We start from the raw sequence: 21,307 nt of genomic DNA on the forward strand, positions 1-21,307 counted from the left end.
AAGGAGTACTACATATATTTATAGATATAAAGATGTATGTGTTTGAATATGTGAGGATTCATAAGGAATTAGTGACAATTGTTACTTCCAACATGGAGAATTCAGGGACAGAATGGAAGGGAGGAAGACATATTTTCACTGCATAACCTCCACTTACATTGTTCAATTTTTTACCATGTGCAAGTATTATTTAGTCATAATATATTTTAATAATACTTAATTACTGCTTTTTAATTTTTTTAACTTTTATTTATTATTGAGAGACAGAGAGAGACAGAGCATGGGCAGGGGAGGGGCAGAGAGAGAGGGAGACACAGAATCCGAAGCAGGCTACAGTCTCTGAGCTGTCAGCACAGAGCCCCACACGGGGCTCAAACTCACAGACAGCGAGATCATGACCTGAGCCGAAGTCGGACGCTCAACCGACTGAGCCACCCAGGCACCCCAGGAACTAAGATTTATTAAGTGCCTGGCCTTCGATTCTCTCAAAATCCCCACAAAGTCAAGGTCATTGTCGCACTTTTAAATTAAAATAGAGAAACTAATATTTAGAGACACTAAGTAATTTGCTCATTGTCACACAACTAGTAAGCACTGAGCCAAAATACAAAACCAGCCCCACTACACGCCTCACAAATTGCTATTTCCTCCATTAACCACGGAATATGGCCTCTTCACCTCAGCTGCCTGACACACATCCCTCAGGTCTCCTGAACTCAATTTTCTTTCCCTATTCCATACGGACTAAAGCACAATCGTTCCAACACTCTCGATTTCATAACTTCATCCCCTTCGATCTGGGACACACTAAACAAAACTAAACTCACAAACAAACGAAGCAAACAGAACTCCTCACCCTTGGGGCGCCTGGGTGGCTCAGTCGGTTAAGCATCCGACTTCAGCTCAGGTCATGAGCTCGAGGCTGGTGGGGTTCCAGCCCAGCATCAGACTCTGTGCTGATAGCTCAGAGCCTGGAACCTGCTTCGGATTCTGTACCTCCCTCTCTCTCTCTGTCCCTTCCTCACTCATGCTCTGTCTCTCCATCTCTTAAGAAATAAATAAACATTAGGGAAAAAAAAGAAAGACAAGAACTACTTATCCAAACTTACCTTTTTCCCAAAAGAACCCTCCTGAATGAAGGTCATAAGACAAAGTGTCTTCCCAACATTTAACATGTTAGTACTTTTCCAATGAACCTTCCTTTATTACTAATAAGTCATTGAGATCAAAGGTTCTTATGTATTCTATACCTCTTTTTACTCAATGTTGTGGATTTATACCCCAGTCTTGAGGTGAATTATCACTTTCTCTCATAAACCTATATGAAAAAATTGATGCAATCTGTAAAAATTTGATAAAAATTTGATGAAAATTGCCTCTTCTGATAAGCTGCTTATGCTGTCTTGATAACTAACTAGATGCTCCAAATTGTCTATTCTTCCTTTAGAACTTACAGACCCTTAGTTGATTATCCTAAGCCACAGATTTCTCCATCATAGTTAAAACACCCAAGCTAATCCTTTTTTTTTTTAACATTTACTTATTTTTGACAGACAGAGTGTGAGCAGGGGAGAGGCAGAGAGAAAGGGAGACAAAGAATCTGAAGCAGGCTCCAGGCTCTGAGCTGTTGGCACAGAGCCTGACATGGGGCTCCAACCCTACGAACTTTGAGATCATTACCTGAGCCAAAGTTGGACACTCAACCGACCAAGCCACCCAGCACCCCTCCTTTATTTTAAAAGTTCTAAATTCTGACTCTTAGTCTTGTATAAAACTTTCCACCAGCGTTTTTATAACCCTTATAACTACAGAAGTCCTAGTCACTAGGCTGGGTCCCTAGGTTTCCACTAATAATCTCAGGAATCACCATGCTTTACATGCTTTCTGGGACCTACATACTTACCACCCACACACCAGTCTTAACATGCTTCTCTTGTCATTTGGCCAATAACAACTTCAGTAAGTTTTCCACCTCCTAAGCTTTAATATTAAAGATAAGAAAGTATCAGAGAAAATCTTCAGAGACAACCACAAAACAAGGAATAATATGGCAATAAATACATATTTATCAATAATTACTTTGAATGTAAGTGGACTAAATGCTCTAATCAAAAAACATAGGGTAACAGAATGGATAAAAAAAAAAGACTCACTATATACTGTCTACAAAAGACCCATTTTAAACCTAAAGACACCTGCAGATTGAAAGTCAGAGGATGAGAAACATTTGTCATACAAATGATGTCAAAAGAAAGCTAGAGTAGCAACAATTACATTGGACAAAATAGACTTTAAAATAAAGACTGTAGCAAGAGACAAAGAAAAAACACTATATAATAATAATAAAGGGAGCAACCCAACAAAACATATACAATTGTAAATATTTGTGCACCCAACACAGGAGTACCTAAATACATAAAAATGGTTAATACAATCATAAAGGAACTAATTGATAATAATACAATAATAGTAGGGGACAGTTATATCAAAGGTCAGATTAACTTAACAGAACACCAACAAGGAAGCAATGCCTTTGCATGACACACTGGACCAGATAGTTTTAACACATATATTCAAAACATTCCATCCTAAAACAGCAGAATACACATTCTGTTCAAGTGTACATGGGACATTCTTCAGAATAGATCACATATTAGCCCACAAAACAAACTTGAACAAATCAAGAAGATTGAATCATATCATTCACCTTTTGGACCACAACACTATGAAACTAGAAGTTCACCACAAGAAAAAACCTAGAAAGACCACAAATACATGAAGGTTAAATAACGTGCTACTAAACCATGAGTGGTTTCAACCAGGAAATCTAAGAAGAAATTAAAAAGTACATAGAATAAGTGAAAATGAGAACACTATGGTTCAAAACTTCTGGGAAGCAAGTAAAAGCTCAAAGAAACAACATAACCTTGCATCTAAAGCAGCTAGAAAAAGAAAAAAAAAAAACCCTGAAACCGTCAGAAAGAAGGAAATAATAAAGAATAGAGCAGAAATAGATGACAGAGACACTAAAAAAATATAATAGAACAGAACATGAAGCCAGGAGCTGATTATTTGAAAAGAGCCAAAAAATTGATAAACCTCTAGCTAGCCTTATCAAGAAAAAAGAGAAAAGGATTCATATAATAAAACCACAAAGGAGAGAGGATAAATAAAAACACCACAGAAAATACAAAACAAGTCATAAGAGAATGTTATGAACAACTGCATGCAAACAAATTGGGCCAACCTAGAAAACTGGATGATTCCTAGAAACTATCTACCAAAGCTCAAACAAGAGGAAATAGAAAACTTGAACTGACCCATAATCAGCAAAGAAATTGAATCAGTAATCAAAAAACTCGCAACAAACAAGTCCAGGACCAGTTGGCTTCACAGGAGAATTCTACCAAACATGTAAAGAAGAATTAATACCTATTCTTCTTAACTGTTCCAAAAATAGGAAAGTAAGGGAAATTTCCAAATTCCTGATTCTATGAGGCCAACATTACCCTGACACCAACACCAGATAAAGACACCACAAAAAAGAGAACTACAGGCCATATCCCTGATAAACATAGATGCAAAAACTCTCAATAAAATAGTAGCAAACCAAATTCAATGATACATTTTTTTAAAAAATTCACCACAATCAAATAGGATTTATTCCTGTGTTGCAAAGGTGGTTCAACATTTGCAAATCAATCAGTGTGATACATTCACATCAATAAGGAGAATAGGTAAGGACCATACAATCATCTCATCAAATGCAGAAAAAGCATTTGACAAAGTTCAACATCCATTCCTGATAAAAAACCTTCAACAAATGGGGTTAGAGGGAACATACCTCACATAATAAAATCCATCTGTGTAAAACCCAGAGCTAACATCATTTTTAATGGGGGAAAACTGAGATTTTTACTCCTAAAGTCAGAAACACGACATGGATGTCCACTCTCACCATTTTTATTCAACTTAGTACTGAAGGTCCTAGCCACAGCAATCAGACAACAGAAAGAAATAAAAGCACTCCAAGTTGTGAAGGAAAAGTAAAACTTTCACTATTTGCAGATGACATAATACTGTATGTAGAAAACCCTAAAGACTCCACCAAGAAGACTGCTAGCACTGATAAATTCAGTACAGTTGCATGATACAAAATTAATGTAAAGAAATCTGTTGCATTTCTATACACCAATAATCAGCAGCAGAAAGAGAAATCAAGGAATTGATCCCATTTACACTTGCACCCAAAAACCATAAGATACCTAGGAATAAGCCTAACCAAAGAGGTAAAAGATCTGTACTCTGAAAACTATAGAACACTTATGAAAGAAATTCAGACAACACAAAGAAATGGAAAGACATTCCCTGCTCATGGACTGAAGAACAAATATCGTTAAAATGTCTATATTACCCACAGTAACTTATACCTTAATGCAATCTCCATCAAAATTCAAACAGCATTTTTCACAGAAGCAGAGCAAACAATCTAAAATTTGTATGAAACTACAAAAGACCCCTAATAGCCAAAGCAATCTTGAAACGAAAAGCAAAGCTGGAGGCATCACAATTCGGACTTTGAATTGTATTACAAAGCTATAGTAATCAAAACAGTAGGGTACTGGCACAAAAATAGACCATAGATCAATGGAACAGGATGGAATTTCCAGAAATAAACTGACAATTATATGGTCAATTAATCTTTGACAAAACAGTAAAGGATATCCAATGGGAAAAAGACGATGTTTTCAACAAATGGTATTGGGAAAAACTGGATGGCAACGCTCAAAAGAATGAAATGGCCTACTTTCCTACACCATAAACAAAAAGAAATTCAAAATGGGTGAAGACCTAATGTGAGACCTGAAACCATCAAAATCCTAGAAGACAACACAGAAAGTAACTTCTTTGACATTGACAGTAGCAACTTCTTTTTAGATATATCTCCTGAGACAGGGAGACAAAAGGAAAATAAACTATTGGGACTACATCAAAATAAAAAGATTCTGCACAGCAAAGGAAACTAGCAAAACTAAAACGCAACCTATGAAATGGGAGAAGACACTTGCAAATGACATATCTGGTAAAGGATTGTATCCAAATATATAAAGAGGTGCGTCTGGGTGGCTCAGTTGGTTTAAGTGTCTGACTCTTGATTCTGGCTCAGGTCATGATCTCATGGTTCATGAGATTGAGCCCTGCATCAGGCTGTGTGTTGATAGCATGGAGCTTGCTTGGGATTCTCTCTTTATGCTCCCTCTCCTGCTCTTGCTTTCTCTTTCTATCTCCCCCTCAAAATAATAAATAAACTTAAAAATGTGTATGTAAAGAATTTATCAAGCTCAATACCCCAAAAAACAAAATTCAATTAAAAAATGGACAGAAGACATGAGCAGAACATTTCTCCAAAGAAAACATACAGATGGCCAAGGACACAAAGTGCTCATCATCACTTCTCATCAGGGAAATGCAAATCAAAACTACAACAAGAGGGGCGCCTGGGTGGCTCAGTTGGTTAAGTGTTTCACTCTTGATTTTGGCTCAGGTCATGTGAGATCAAGTCCCACATCAGCCCTGCACTGAGAGTGCAGAGCCTGCTTGGGATTCTCTCTGTCCCCTCTCTCTCTTTCTCTCTTTTTCAAAATAAATAAACTTTTAAAAATACAGTGACCTCACACCTGTCAGAATGGTTAAAATCAACAACACAACAACAGGTGTTGGCAAGGATGCAGAGAAAGGGGAACACTCTTAGACTATTGGTGGAAATGCAAACTGGTGCCAACATTCTGGGAAACAGTATGGAGGTTCCTCAAAATGTTAAAATAGAACTACCTTATGATACAAGCAATTGCACTACTAGGTATTTATCCAAAGAATACAAGAACACTAATCAAGGGATACATGTATCCAACACTAATTCAAAGGATACACTAATTCAAAGGGATGCAGCAATTGTTTGCATTAGGCCAAGTGTCCATCAATTGATGAATGGATAAAAGAAGATGTGGGCGCCTGGTGGCGCAGTCGGTTAAGCGTCCGACTTCAACCAGGTCACGATCTCGCGGTCTGTGAGTTCGAGCCCCGCGTCAGGCTCTGGGCTGATGGCTCGGAGCCTGGAGCCTGTTTCCGATTCTGTGTCTCCCTCTCTCTCTGCCCCTCCCCTGTTCATGCTCTGTCTCTCTCTGTCCCAAAAATAAATAAAAAAAACGTTGAAAAAAAAATTAAAAAAAAAAAAAAGAAGATGTGGTAGATAGATAGATAGATAGATAGATAGATAGATAGATAGACAGACACAAGGGAATACTATTCAACCATAAAAAGAATGATCTTGCCATTTGCCATGAACAATGATGGAGCTAGAGAGTATAATGCTAAGTGAAATAAGTCAGAAAAAGACAAATGCCATATGATTTCATTCATGTGGAATTTATGAAACAAATGAACAAGCAAAGGAGAAAAAATGAGAGACAAAGCAAGAAATAGACTCTTAACTATAGAGAACAAACTAATGGTTACCAGAGGGGAGCCATGGGGGGATGGGTTAAATAGGTGATGGGGATTAAGGACGTACACTTGCCATAATGAACACAGGGTGATGTATGACTGCTGAATGACTGTATTGTACACTGGAAACTAATATAACACTGTATGTTAATTAAGTGGAATTAAAATAATAACTTTTTAAAAAGGAAAATATGAAATATTGACAAGTTATTTCTAAAAAGTTATGAGAAGTTACATTAAATTACTATAAATAGAATCAGATTATAATAAGCTAAAATATCATACTTTCCAAAATGAAATCTGTAGACAGGCAATAAAGAAAAAAAAAACATGGCAGAAAGGAAAGGAAAACAAAGTAGATTAGAATTCAAGAGCCTGGATTCCAGTCCCACTTATGGGAACCACTTATTTGTATGGCCTTGGAAAACATATATAAAATGTCTAAGTCTCCAATGTCAAATAAGCTCAGAAAAAATGGTTTATACGCCCCATTTCAGATTAAATGATTATGATTGTAGAAAAAATGCATAAAAGAGTCGTGGAATAGCGAGGTGGGTCACGGATAACAGAAAATAGATATGTAGTAAACATCCATGAAACATAAAGACTTAAAATTCTCTTTTTTACAGAAGAGAAAAAAAAAACTAGAACTTGGATCTGTCTTGGAAAACACCACACCAACAAACAAAGCATTGTATCTTCTTCAAATGCTACTTTTTCAAGAAGAGATTTTCTTTCCAAGGTTTTCCTCATGGAAACTTTGACATCCTTGTTCCTCAAACTGTAGATCCAGTGGGTTTTACATGGGCACCACAATGGTATAGACAGAGAGGACTGTTCTATTAATTTCCTCAGAGATTAATTCTCCCAAGGGAATAAGAAATGTTGTTTATACCCTTGATATTGGTTAGTTTGGCTTTTAGAGACAATTATTTCAACAAACATTTATCCAGTATGATTAAAAGAAAATTCAATGCAAATAAAGGAAAATTTCAAAAAAATTTCAAATCTGAAAAATATAATATTGGAAATAAAGTATCCATTAGGTTGGTTTAGTAGCAGACTGGGTGCAGCCAAAGAAAGGATCATTGAAAGCAAAACAGATCAACAGATATAGTCCATACTAAAAATGCAGATAGAAAAAAATAATAAATAATAACAATAATATAAATAATGATAAAATGATAATATTTAAGACAATGCTAAATAGTCCAACATATGTGTAATTACAGTTTCAAAAGGTGAGTTGAGTGAGAATTGGGGGAAAGAAATTTGTTTTCTTTTCACAATTTTCATTTAAAATTATAGTTAGTTTAACATATAGTTTCAATATTGGTTCAGGAGCAGAATTCAGTGATTCATCACTTATATACAATAGCCAGTGATGATCATAGCAAGTACCTTCCTTAATACTCATCACCCATTTAGCCCATCCCACACCCACCTCCCTCCATCACCAGCAGTTTGTTCTCTATCACTAAGAGTCTCTTATGTTTGTTTCCCTCTCTCTTTTTCCCCCTTCCCATATGTTCTGTTTTGTATCTTAAATTCCACATATGGGTGAAATCATATGTAATTTGTCTTTGACTGATTTATTTCACTTAGCATAATACACTCTAGTTCCATCCATGTTGTTGCAAATGGCAAGATTTCATTCTTTTGATGACTAATATTCCATTTTCTATCTATCTATCTATCCAACTATATATAATATGCCATATCTTTTATTTTTTAATTGTTTTATGTTTTATTTTAGAGAGAGAGAAGAGAGAGAGAGACAAAGCATGAGTGGGGGAGGGGCAGAGAGAGAGAGTGGATACACAGAAGGAGGCTCCAGTCTCTAAGCTGCCAGCACAGAGCTCAATGCAGGGCTTGAACCCACAAATTGTGAGATCATGACCTGAGACAAAATCGGATGCTTAACCGTCTGAGCAACCCAGGCACCCCTATGTCATACCTTTTTTATTCCATTTATCAGTCAATGGACACTTGGGCTCTTTCTATATTTGCTTTGCCTGATAAGGCTTGCAATAAACATCGAAGGAGTATGTACCCCTTCAAATCAGTAATTTTTGTATCCTTTGGGTGAATACCTAGCAGTGCAATTCCTGGGTCCTAAGGTAGTCTATTTTTAGTTTCTTGGGAACTACTGTTCTCCAAGTGCACTGCAACAAGTTTGCATTACCACCACCAACAGTGCAAAAGTGTTCCCTTTTCTCCACATCCTCACCAACATCTATTGTTTCCTGTGTTGTTAATTGAGTCAGTTCCTGACAGCTGTGAAGTGCTATCTCATTATGGTTTTGATTTGTATTTCCCTCATGATGAAGTGATGTTGAGCATCTTGTCATATGTCTCTTAGCCATCTGGATGCCTTCTTTGAAAAAATGTCTCTTCATATGTTCTGCCCATTTCATTTTTTTAATTAATTAATTAACTAACTAATTCTTTAGTTTACATCCAAGTTAGTTAGCATATAGTGCAACAATGATTTCAGAATAGATTCCAGTGTTTCATCCCCTATGTATAACACCCAGTGCTCCCAACAAGTATCATCCTTAATGCCCCTTACCCATTTAGCCCATTCCCCCCTCCCACAACCCTTCCAGCAAACCTCTGTTTGTTCTCTATATTAAGCGTCTTTATGTTTTGTCCCCCTCCTGGTTTTTATATCTTTTTGCTTCCCTTCCCTTATGTTCATCTGTTTTGTATCTTAAAGTCCTCATATGAGTGAAGTCATATGATATTTGTCTTCTCTGACCAATTTCACTTAGCATAATACCCTCTAGTTCCATCCACATAGTAGCAAATGGCAAGGTTCATTCTTTTTGACTTCCAAGTAATACTCCATTGTATATATATCACATCTTCTTTATACATTCATCCATCAGTGGACATTGGGCTCTTTCCATGATTTGGCTATTGTCGATAGCGCTACTATAAACATTAGGGTGCATGTGGCCCTTCAAAACGGCACACCTGGTGTCCCTGGAAATACTAGTAGTTCAATTGCTGGGTTGTAAGGTAGTTCTATTTTTAATTTTTGAGGAACCTCACTTACTATTTTCAGAGTGGCTGCACCCAGTTGCATTCCCACCAGCAGTGCAAAAGAGATCCTCTTTCTCCACATCCTCGCCAACATCTGTTTTGCCTGAGTTGTTAATGTTAGCCATTCTGCCTGGTGTGAGGTGGTATCTCATTGTGGTTTGAATTTGTATTTCCCTGATGATGAGTGATGTGGAGCATTTTTCCTGTGTCTGTTAGCCATCTGGATGTCTTCTTTGGAGAAGTGTCTATTCATGTCTTTTGCCCATCTCTTCACTGGATTATTTATACTTTTGGGGGGTGTTGAGTTTGATAAGTCCTTTATAGATTTTGAATACTAACCCTTTATCTGATATGCCATTTGCAAATATCTTCTCCCATTCCATCGGTTGCCTTTTAGTTTTGCTGATGTTTCCTTCAATGTGCAGAAGCTTTTTATTTTGATGACGTCCCAGTAGTTCATTTTTGCTTTGGTTTCCCTTACCTCTGGAGACGTGTTGAGTAAGAAGCTGCTGCGGCCAAGGTCGAAGAGGTTTTCACCTGCTTTCTCTTAGAGGATTTTGATGGCTTCCTGTCTTACATTGAGGTCTTTCATCCATTTTGAGTTTATTTTGTGTATGGTGTAAGAAAGTGGTCCAGCTTCATTTTTATGCATGTCGCTGTCCAGTTTTCCCAGCACCATTTGCCAAAGAGACTGTCTTTATTCCACTGGATATTCTTTCCTGCTTTGTCAAAGATTAGTTGGCCATACGTTTGTGTGTCCGTTTCTGGGTTCTCTATTCTGTTCCATTGATCTGAGTGTCTGGTTTGTGCCAGTACCATACTGTCTTGATGATTACAGCTTTGTTATATCCTGAAGCCCAAGATTTTGATGCCTTCAGCTTTGGTTTTCTTTGTCAGCATTGCTTTGGTTATTTGGGGTCTTTTCTGGTTCCACACAAATTTTAGAATTGTTTGTTCTAGCTCTGTGAAGAATGCTGGTGTTATTTTGATAGGGATTGCATTGAATATATAGATTTCTTTGGGTAGTATTGACATTTTAACAATATTTGTTCTTCCAATCCAGGAACATGGAATATTTTTTCCATTTTTTGTGTGTCTTCTTTAATTTCTTTCATAGACTTTCTATGGTTTTCAGTGTATAGATTTTTCACCTCTTTGGTTAGATTTATTCCTAGGTATTTTATGGATTTGGGTGCAGTTATAAATGGGATCAATTCCTTGATTTCTCTTCTGTTGCTTCATTATTGTTAGAGGACTGCAACTGATTTCTGTACATTGATTTTATATCCTGCGACTTTGCTGAATTCATGAATCAGTTCTAGCAGTTTTTTGGTGGAATATTTGGGTTTTCCACGTAGAGTATCATGTCATCTGTGAAGAGCGAAAGGTTGACTTCTTCTTTGCCATTTTGGATGCCTTTTATTTCTTTGTGTTGTCTGATTACTGAGGCTAAGGCTTCCAATACTATGTTGAATAACAGTGGCGAGATTGGACATCCCTGTCGTGTTCCTGACCTTAGGGGAAAAGCTCTCAGTTTTTCCCCATTGAGGATGATATTAGCAGTGGGCCTTTCATATATGGCTTTTATGATCTTGAGGTATGATCCTCTATCCCTACTTTCTTGAGGGTTTTTATCAAGAAAGGATGCTGTATTTTGTCAAATGTTTTCTCTGCATCTATTGAGAGGATCATGTGGTTCTTGTCCTTTCTTTTATTGATGTGATGTATCACGTTGATTATTTTGCAGATATTGAACCAGCCCTGAATCCCAGATATAAATCCCCCTTGGTCATGGTGAATAATTCTTTAATGTGTTGTTGGATCCGGTTGGCTAGTATCTTGTTGAGGATTTTTGCATCCATGTTCATCAGGGGAATTGGTCTGTAGTTCTCCTTTCTAGTGGGGTCTTTGTCTGGTTTTGGAATCAAGGTACTGCTGGCTTCATAGAATGAGTTTGTAAGTTTTCCTCCCATTTCTATTTTTGGGGACATCTTCAAAAGAACAGGTGTTAACTCTTCTTTAAATGTTTGGTAGAATTCCCCTGGAAAGCCATCCAGCCCTGGACTCTTGTTTTTAGGAGATTTTTGATTAGTAATTCAATTTCTTTACTGGTTGTGGGTCAGTTCAAATTTTCTATTTCTTCATGTTTCAGTTTTGGTAGATTATATGTTTCTAAGAATTTGCCCATTTCTTCCAGTTTGCCCATTTTATTGGCATATAATTTCTCATAATATTCTCTTATTATTGTTTGGATTTCTGCTGTGTTGGTTGAGATCTCTCCTCTTTCCCTCTTGATTTTACTTATTTGGGTCCTTTCCTTTTTCTTTTTGATCAAACTGGCTAGGGGCTTATCAATTTTGTTAATTCTTTCAAAGAACCAGTTCCTGGTTTCATTGATCTGTTCTGTTAGGTTTTTTGTTTGTTTGTTTTGTTTTGTTTCGATAGCATTGATTTCTGCTCTAATCTTTATTATTTCCTGTCTTCTGTTTGTTTTGCTGTTCTTTATCCAGTTCTTTAAGGTGTAAGGTTAGGTTGTGTATCTGAGATCGTTCTTCCTTCTTTAGGAAGGCCTGGATTGCTATATACTTCCCTCTTATGACCACCTTTGTAGCGTCCCAGATGTTTTAGGCTGTGGTATTATTATTTTCATTGGCTTCCATGTACTTTTTAATTTCCTGTTTAACTTTTTGTTAGCCAATTAATTCTTTAGTAGGATGTTCTTTAGTCTCCAAGTATTTTTTTATGTTTCCAAACCTTTTCTTGTTGATTTTCAGTTTCAGTGCATTGTGGTCTGAAAGTATGCATGGTCTGACCTCAATCCTTTTTGTACTGGTTGAGGACTTATTTGTGTTCCAGTATGTGATCTATTCTGGAGAAAATTCTATGTGCACTAAAGGAGAATGTGTATTCCGCTGTTTTAGGATGAAATGTTCTCAGTATATCTGTTAACACCATCTGGTCCAGTGTGTCATTCAAAGTCATTGTTTCCTTCTTGATTTTCTGTTTAGATGATCTGTCCATTGCTGTAAGAGGCGTTTTGAGGTCCCCTACTGTTAAGGTATTGTTCTCAATGAGTTTCTTTATGTTTGTGATGAATTGATTTATTATTTGTGTTCTTTCATGTTCGGAGCATAAATGTTTACAATGGTTAGATCTTCTTGGTAGATAGACCCCTTAATTATGATAATGCCCTTCTTCATCTCTTGTTACAGCTTTTATTTTAAAGTCTAAACTGTCTGATATAAGTATGGCTGCTCTGGCTTTCTTTTGGCGACCATTAGCATGATAGATGGTTCTCCATTCCCTTACTTTCAATCTGAAGATGACTTTAGGTCTGAAATGGGTCTCTTGTAAACAGGATATAGATGGATATTGTTTTTTATCCATTCTATTACCCTACGTCTTTTGATTGGAGCATTTAGTCCATTGACATTTAGAATGAATACTGAAAGTTATGAATTTATTGCCTTTATGTTGCCTATAGAGTTGGAGTTTCGGGTGGTGTTCTCTGGTCCTTTCTACTCTTTGTTTTTTATGGTCTTTTGCGTTTTGTTTGTTTTATTTTGTTTTCATCTTTTCTCCCCTCAGAAAGTCCCCTTAAAAATTTTTTTAAGGGCTGGTTTAGTGGTCATGTTTCTTTAGGACTCGTTTAATTTTTGTTTGTCTGGGAAACTTTTTATCTCTCCTTCTATTTTGAATGACAGCCTTGCTGAATAAAGAATTTGTGGCTGCATTTTTCCAATTCAACACATTGAATGTATCCTGCCACTCCTTTCTGGACTGCCAAGTTTCTGTGGATAGGTCTGTTGCAAACCTGATCTGTCTTCCCTTGTAGGTTAAGGACTTTTTTTCCCTTGCTGCTTTCACGATTCTTTCCTTGCCTGAGTATTTTGTGAATTTGACTATGATATGCCTTGTTGATTTGGTTTTTGTTGAATCTAATGGGAGTTTTCTGTGCTTCCTGGATTTTGATGTCCATGTCTTTCCCCAGGTTAGGAAAGTTTTCTGCCATGATTTGCTCACATAAACCTTCTACTACTTTTTCTCTCTCTTCATATTTTGGGACCCCTATGATTCTGACGTTATTCCTTTTTAATGAGTCACTAAGTTCTCTAATTCTTATATCGTGCTCACCCCAGCTAGTATTCTTATTATCATGATTCTAAATTCTTGTTCAGATATCTTGCTTGTATCTGTGTTGATTAAGTCACACAGATATCTTTTCTTCCTGTTCTTTCCTTTGGGGTGAATGCCTTCATTTCCTCATTTTGAAAGAAGAAAATGAATTAATAAAGTAAAAAAATTAAAATTAAAAAATTAGAAACAATACAAAAGTGTTTCTACGTGTGTATTGGTCTGGTGGTTGAAAGAAGTTTGATAGATTAGAGGAAAAAAGGGAAAGAAAAGAAAAAAGGCGGGGGGGGAGGAAAACGTTTGAAAATTTGAAAAACTGACTACAGTAAAATAGAATAAAATGAAAGAATGAAAGTAAAATAGAATTTTAAAAATTTACAAAAGAAATAAAAAATATAGGAAAAATAAAGAAAAACCTTTTCTAGAAAAACGGAAAATAAAAATAATTTTTTTCTCTATCTATATTCAAGAATAAGAAAAGAAAGGAAAAAAAGAAAAGAAAATTAATAGATGGACCAGTGAACAGAATGAAATACTAATGAAATTACATCCAGTTTCCCCTAAAAGTCAAACTATGAAGCACTTTAAAATCCATAAACTAAGCAGACACAGAAGAGAGACTTGTGGTGTTCCTCAAGAGCTCAGTTGGCCCAATTGGGCGGGACTTAGTGTAATGGCTCTGTTTTCCACTACATGGCACTGTTTAGTTTACATGGGGTAGATCGTTGTGGCACGTGTAGGCATGTACCCACATGCGCAGAAGGGGTGAAAATGGCGTCACCCAGCTACCCAGTCTCTAGTATCAGAACTCTGTGCTCTCCTCGACCAGCAATGTAGTACCCCTCCTTTGTCTCTGGCTTCCATCCACTCCCCCCCTTCTACACTGTCCATGACCAAGCCATCAGGCTGCCAGGTGGCACCTCCCTCCTGAGTTTTATCTCAGATGGGGCTGTTTTTCCTAATCCCTCATTTCTGAGGGACTGTGGTTTTGACTTATTCTCCCCCTCTGAGGAGGCTGGGACTATGGTTCAAATAATGGTCAGGTGCCAGCCCACCCCCTGGAATGTTCACACAACCGTGTTGCAGCAGATGCCCAGAGACTACGACCTGGTACCAGCCCACCCAGAGAAAGTTCACTCAATCATGTAGCAGCAGCACTTCAGGGCTTATGGTAAATCACAACACACATCTGGTGCCAGGCTTCACCCTTACTGTCCTTGTTCCAACACCAGGATATGTGGTTTTTCTCTAGCGTCTGCTGGGACCTTTGCCTGTGGGGAGGCCACACAGTCTCAACTAAATGTCCCCACAGCAGGGAACCCACCTCTCCCCATGTGGCCTGAGGACCCCTTGCACCTTGCTGTCTGCTCTTGGGGATTTGCCCCTCCCACCAGAGCACCACCAGGTATCAAGCTGCAGAGTGTCAGACTCTACACTCCCCCTGTTTATAGAGTCTTAATGGAATTTAAACCCCCTCCTTTCTCTTTCTCCCTTTTTTGTTCAGTCCCTGTGCTGTTTCCACTCTTCCACTTCCTCTTCAGCTGCTTTCCGGTGGAGGGGGTTGCTTTTCCTATACTCTCCCCCCATCTCTGTCCTCTTTCCACAAGCAAAAACAGCTTCCTGCCCTCCACAGCTTCTCTCTCCCCCAGTTCAACTCTCCACACCACATATGTGCTGAGTTCTGTGGTTCAAGTTGTTCAGATTGTTGTGTTAATCCTCAAATAAGTTTTCTTGGTGTGCAAGATGGTTTGGTGTTGATCTGGCTGCATTTCAGAGATGAGAGATGCAAAAAAAAACTTTGGTGCTGTTCTGCCATCTTGGCCCCCTCCCCTCTTCCATCCATTTCTTAACACGATTATTGTTTTTTGGGTGTTGAGTTTGATAAGTTCTTTATAGATTTTGGATACTAACCCTTTATCAGATATGTCATTTGCAAATATCTTTTCCCATTCTATAGGCTGCCTTTTAGTTTTGTTGATTGTTTCCTTCATTGTGCAGAAGCTTTTTATCTTCATGAAACACCAGGAGTTCATTTTTGCTTTTCTTTCCCTTGCTTCCAGGGATATGTCTTGTAAGAAGTTGCTCCAGCTGAACCCAAAGAGGTTGTTATGTGTTTTCTCCTCTAGGATTTTGATGGTTTCCTGTCTCACATTAAGGTCTTTCATCCATTTGAATTTATTTTTTCTGGATAGTGTCAGAAAGTGGTCGAGTTTCATTCTTCTGCATGGTGTTGTCCAGTTTTCCCAACACCAATTATTGAAAAGACTGTCTTTTTTTTCCATTGGATATTCTTTCCTGCTTTGTCGAAGATGAGTTGACCATATAGTTGTGGGTCCATTTCTGGGTCCTCTATTCTGCTCCACTGAGCTGTGTATGTGTGTTTGTGCCAGTACTTTCTTTATACTGTCTTGATGATTACAGCTTTGTAATGTAGCTTGACATCTGGAATCGTGATGATTCTGGGTTTGCTTTGCTTTTTCAATATTGCTTTAGCTATTTAGGGTATTTTGTTGTTCCATAAAAACTTTAGAATTGTTTGTTCTAGCTCTGTGAAAAATGCTGGTGTTGTTTGAATAGGGATTGTATTGAATGTGTAGATTGCTTTGGGTAGTATAGACATTTTAACAATGTTTGTTCTTCCAGTCCATAAGCATGGAATGTTTTTCCATTTCTTTGTGTCCTCTTCAATTTCTTTCATAAATGTTCTATAGTTTTCAGAGTACAGATATTTTACCTCCAAAGGTGAAGGCTTATTCCTAGCTATCTTATGGTTTTGTTATGATTTCTCTTCCTGCTACTTCATTATTGGCATATAGAAATGCAACAGATTTCTGTACCTTGATTTTGTATCATGAGACTTTGTTGAATTCATGCATCAGTTCTATCAGTTTTTTGGTGGAGTCTTTTGGGTTTTCCACATACAGTATCATATCATCAGGAAAGAGCAAACATTTGACTGCTTCCTTGACGATTTGCATGCCTTTTATTTCTTTTTGTTGTCCGTTTGCTGAGGCTATAACTTCCAATACAATGTTGAACAACAGTGGTAAGATGGGCATCACTGTCCTGTCCTGATCTTAGAGGAAAGCTCTCAGTTTTTTTTTTTTTCCCATTGAGGATGATATTAGCTATGATTCTTTCGTATATGGACTATATGGTGTTGAGGTATGTTCTTTCTATCCCTACTGTCTTGAGGGCTTTTATCAAGAAAGGATGCTGTATTTTGTCAAATGTTTTTTCTGTGTTTGTTGAGACAATCTATTGGTTCTTATCCTTTCTTTTATTAATGTGGTGTAACACGTAGATTGATTTGTAGATATTGAACCAGCCCTGCAGCCCAGGAATAAATCTGCTTGATCATAGTGAATAATTCTTTTAATGTACTGTGAATTAAATTTCCTAGTATCTTGTTGAGAATTTTTTCCATCAATGTTCATCAAAGATATTGGTCTGTAATTCTCCTTTTTTTCTTGGGATTTTTGTCTGGTTTTGGAATCAGGTAATACTGGACTCATAGAATGAGTGTTGAAGTTTTCCATCCCTTTCTATCTTTTGGAACAGTTTCGAAAAAGAATAGGTATGAATTCTTCTTTAACTGTTTGACAGAAATCCCCTCGGAAGCCCATCCGGCCCTGGACTCTTGTTTGTTCAGAGATTTTTGATTACTGAGTCAATTTCTATAGATTATGGGTCTGCTCAAATTTTCTTTTTCTCAGGTCATCATCTCATTGTGGAATGGAGCCCGGACATTGGGCTCCACCCTGAGCATGGAGCCTGCTTGGGATTCTCTCTCTCCCTCTCTTTCTGCATCTCTCCCCATTCATTCCTTTTTTTCCCTCTGTCTCTCCCTCTCTCTCTCTCCAAAAATAAGTAAGTAAATAAACATTTTAAGCCTCATTGAGTATGCCTAATGAAGAATAATAATTAGTAGTAACCATAATGGTGTAACTAAAGATGTTGATGGTAATGACTGACATGGTGGTCATGGTGGTGGTGGTGGTGGGTGGTGGTGGTGGTGGTGGTGATGGTGGGATTATGGGGTTGCTTGGCTGTAAAATATTTGAATGCTGGCATTAGACTCTAAGTTTCCCAAGCTGAAAAGGACTCCAAATAAAGGGAAAATTAACACACCTGGGAGACACACCATGATTCCAGCACAGGCATAAACCAAGACTCTAATTGCTTCTTCAGCAAGGACTCCAGACTCTGAAATGACTGAATCCCAGGAGGTTCTGCCCATGTGTTATATAAACAGACCCCCAGTGACCCATTTTTCATAACCCTGCTGGCCTCTTGGAATTACATTTAGGAATAGATATAAATTTGGACAGCTCCTTCATTTCTTGATGTTTATTTCCTAACTATTGGAACCAAGGCATCCCCTAAAATTTCCAGGAGACTGTGTTGTTTTTTTTTCTCAGCACAGTATTCAATTACAGATTTAATGCAATTATATAAAAAAAAATTCTTCCATTAACTCCTGTTTCTAATTCAGGCTTTATTTCTAAGCATTTGTTTACCTTCATCTCTAAGCGTTTTCTTCTTTATGTGCTGAGTTCTCATAGGCTGCAAGCCGAAGCCTCTTATGGTCCGGTAGAACTAGAGGTAATCATTGTAGTAACTGATATCAAATATATGGATCATGTTTGCCTATTTCATATCATTAGATGATTATGGGAGTAAAAATTAAATTTAAATCAGTTCTATCTAGGATTTCCAGTCCACACACATTTAGTAGTATTTACTCTGCACTGCTTTGTAGAACACATTGATTTCTGGTAATGGTGTATTCAAGGTGGATTTTCTAAGTTTCTTACTGTTTAAGAGGTGAAAATTGTGGGGTGCCTGGGTGGGAGCATCTGACTTCAGCTCAGGTCATGATCTCACAGTTCATGGGTTTGAGCCCCTTGTCAGACTCTGTGCTGACACCTCAGAGCCTGGAGCCTGCTTCAGATTCTATGTCTCCCTCTCTCCCTCTGTCCTACCCCTGCTCATTCTCTCTCTCTCTCTCTCTCTCTCTCTCTCTCTCTCTTCTCTCTCTCTCTTAAAAATAAACAGTAAAAAAATATTTTTTAAAAAAGAGGTGAAAATTGTGTACAAGGGGAAAATGTAAGTTTTTTTAAACTATTGTTATCTAGAAGAAATTTGTTTTCTCCTTAGTAATATGTGGAAAAAACTTAGCTACTTCTGAGACTACTTATTGTGAAGTTAAATGTCATACCACCAATATATAACATATGAAGTTTATAATGCAAATCAGATTTTTGTGTCTTCATAGCACATCCTAAGGATTTAAAGGCTCCTATATCTAAGAAATGGAAATAAGGTTACTGCCAGAGTTATTATTATTATAGGAATCAAATGACACAATGTATTAAAGTACTTTTAAAAAGCAGGTTACAAAACTTTTTAAAAATGGACTGAGCCTGGGTGGCTCAGTCCATTAAGCATCCAACTCTTAATTGAGCTCAGATCATGATCTCAAGGTTCATGAGTTGAAGCTCTGTGTCGGGCTCCCCACTAACAGCAAGGAGCCTGCTTGGTATTCTTTCTCTCCACTCCTCCCTCTCTCTCTGTCCCTTCTCTGCATGCACAGGTGTACTCTCTTTCACAATATCTCAAAATACATAAACTTAACATATATATTAATATATATATTAATATATATATATATATTTATATATATTATATAATATATGAATTATATATGTATATATCTAATATATATAAACCCAGAGTTTCTGATTTGGTAGGTCCCGGGTGGAGGCTGAGAGTTTGCATCTCTAACATGGTGCTGATGCTGCTGGTCCAACAAATGTACCCTAAGAACCATTGCTGTAGGATATTTGAGAACATAAAAGTGGTAAAAGCCCCAGATCTTGTCCCCTTTTTCCTCCCAACCTCATGGTCTTTGAAATACCCAGAGCCTGGTCTTTCTCCCAGCCAACTGCCAAAGGAAGGGAGGATTCATCGGGAAAGAGCCCAGGATCACCCAACTGACCCAAGTGCTCAAAACCAGCTTTGCCAAGAAGTCTAAGATGTAGGCTCTCATGGGCCTCTTCTCTCCCATCCCCACAGGGCTCCCAATCACAGGGGAATGGCTGCCGAAAATTACTCCACAGTGACCGAGTTTATTCTCAGGGGATTGACAAATCGGCCAGAGCTCCAGCTCCCCCTCTTCCTCCTCTTCTTTGGGATCTACTTGGTCACCATCATAGGGAACCTGGGCATGTTCACACTGATTTGTCTGAATGCTCAGCTTCACACCCCCCATGTACTACTTCCTCAGCAATCTGTCCCTTGTGGATCTCTGCTACTCCTCTGTCATTACCCGAAAATGCTGGTGAACTTTGTGTCAGAGAAGAACATCATCTCCCATGCGGGGTGCATGTCACAGCTCTACTTCTTCGTTGTGTTTGTCGTTGCAGAGAGTTACATACTGACAGTGATGGCCTATGACCGCTATGTCGCCATCTATACCCCTTTGCTCTACAATGTCATCACGTCTCCTCAAGTGTGTTCCCTGCTGATGGCTGCGGCCTATGCCATGGCTTTCATTGGCGCAACAATAAGCACTGGCCTGATGTTTAAAACTGTCCTACTGTGAGTTCCTCGTCAGTCATTACTTCTGTGACATCGTGCCCCTCATGAAGCTCTCCTGCTCTAGCACCTATCATATTGAGATGACAGTGTTCTTTTTGGCTGGATTCAACATCATGGTCACCAGCTTAACAGTCCTTGTTTCCTACGTCTTCATCCTCTCCAGCATCCTCCACATCAGCACCACACAGGGAAGGTCCAAAGCCTTCAGCACCTGCAGCTCTCACCTTGCAGCTGTGGGAATGTTCTATGGATCTACAGCGTTCATGTACTTAAAACCCTCCACGGCCAGTTCTGTGGCCAAGGAGAATGTGGCCTCCGTGTTCTACACCACGGTGATCCCCATGCTGAACCCCCGATCTACAGCTTGAGGAATAAGGAGGGTAAAGGCTGCCGTGCAGAAAACACTGAGGAGAAAACTTCAGATGCAAATGCCATGTAGAAAGCACTGAGGGGAAAAAATGTTTTGAGGTAAATGTTATTCTTTTTCGATTTTAAAATTAAGTTGTGATACACAGGGAAGCCCTCTGAATGCTTGCCCGGCCACGATGGGAAGCATTAACTTGGGTACATAGTTGGATGAGTGCCTCCTCCCCTTCATCCTTCTTCATTCCCTCCCTCTCTGGACTCTCATTTCTGTTTGAAACCAAATCATTTCAAGTTCATATTTTCTTTCACTTGAAATCCATTTTCTCTCCTGAACCCTTTGGTAAACATTTACTAAAAATTTTAAACTTTCAGCCTTGAGGGGCACCTGGGTGGCTCAGTCAGTTAAGCGTCTGACTTTTGGTTTTGGCTCAGGTCATGATCTCACTGTTTCTTGAGTTCCAGCCCCGCATCAGGCTCTGTGCTGACAGTGTGGAGCCTGCCTGGGTTTCTCTCTCTCCCTCTCTCCCTGCCACTCTCCACCCACATGCTCTCTGTCTCTCTCAAAAATAAATAAATAAGCTTTAAATTAAAATTAAAATAAAATAAAATAAAATACTAAAATGTCAGCACTGAGTTTGAAAGTCATCCATTA

General features: G+C 38.2%; 1 pseudogene; it reads left to right on the plus strand.

The window, feature by feature from the left end:
* The first annotated feature begins 19,783 nt into the window (after window positions 1–19,783).
* LOC115526030 lies at window positions 19,784–20,657 on the plus strand (annotated as a pseudogene).
* Window positions 20,658–21,307: the final 650 nt, after the last annotated feature.

Source organism: Lynx canadensis, chromosome D1 (genome assembly GCF_007474595.2).
Source record: "Lynx canadensis isolate LIC74 chromosome D1, mLynCan4.pri.v2, whole genome shotgun sequence".
NCBI classification, from domain to species: domain Eukaryota; kingdom Metazoa; phylum Chordata; class Mammalia; order Carnivora; family Felidae; genus Lynx; species Lynx canadensis.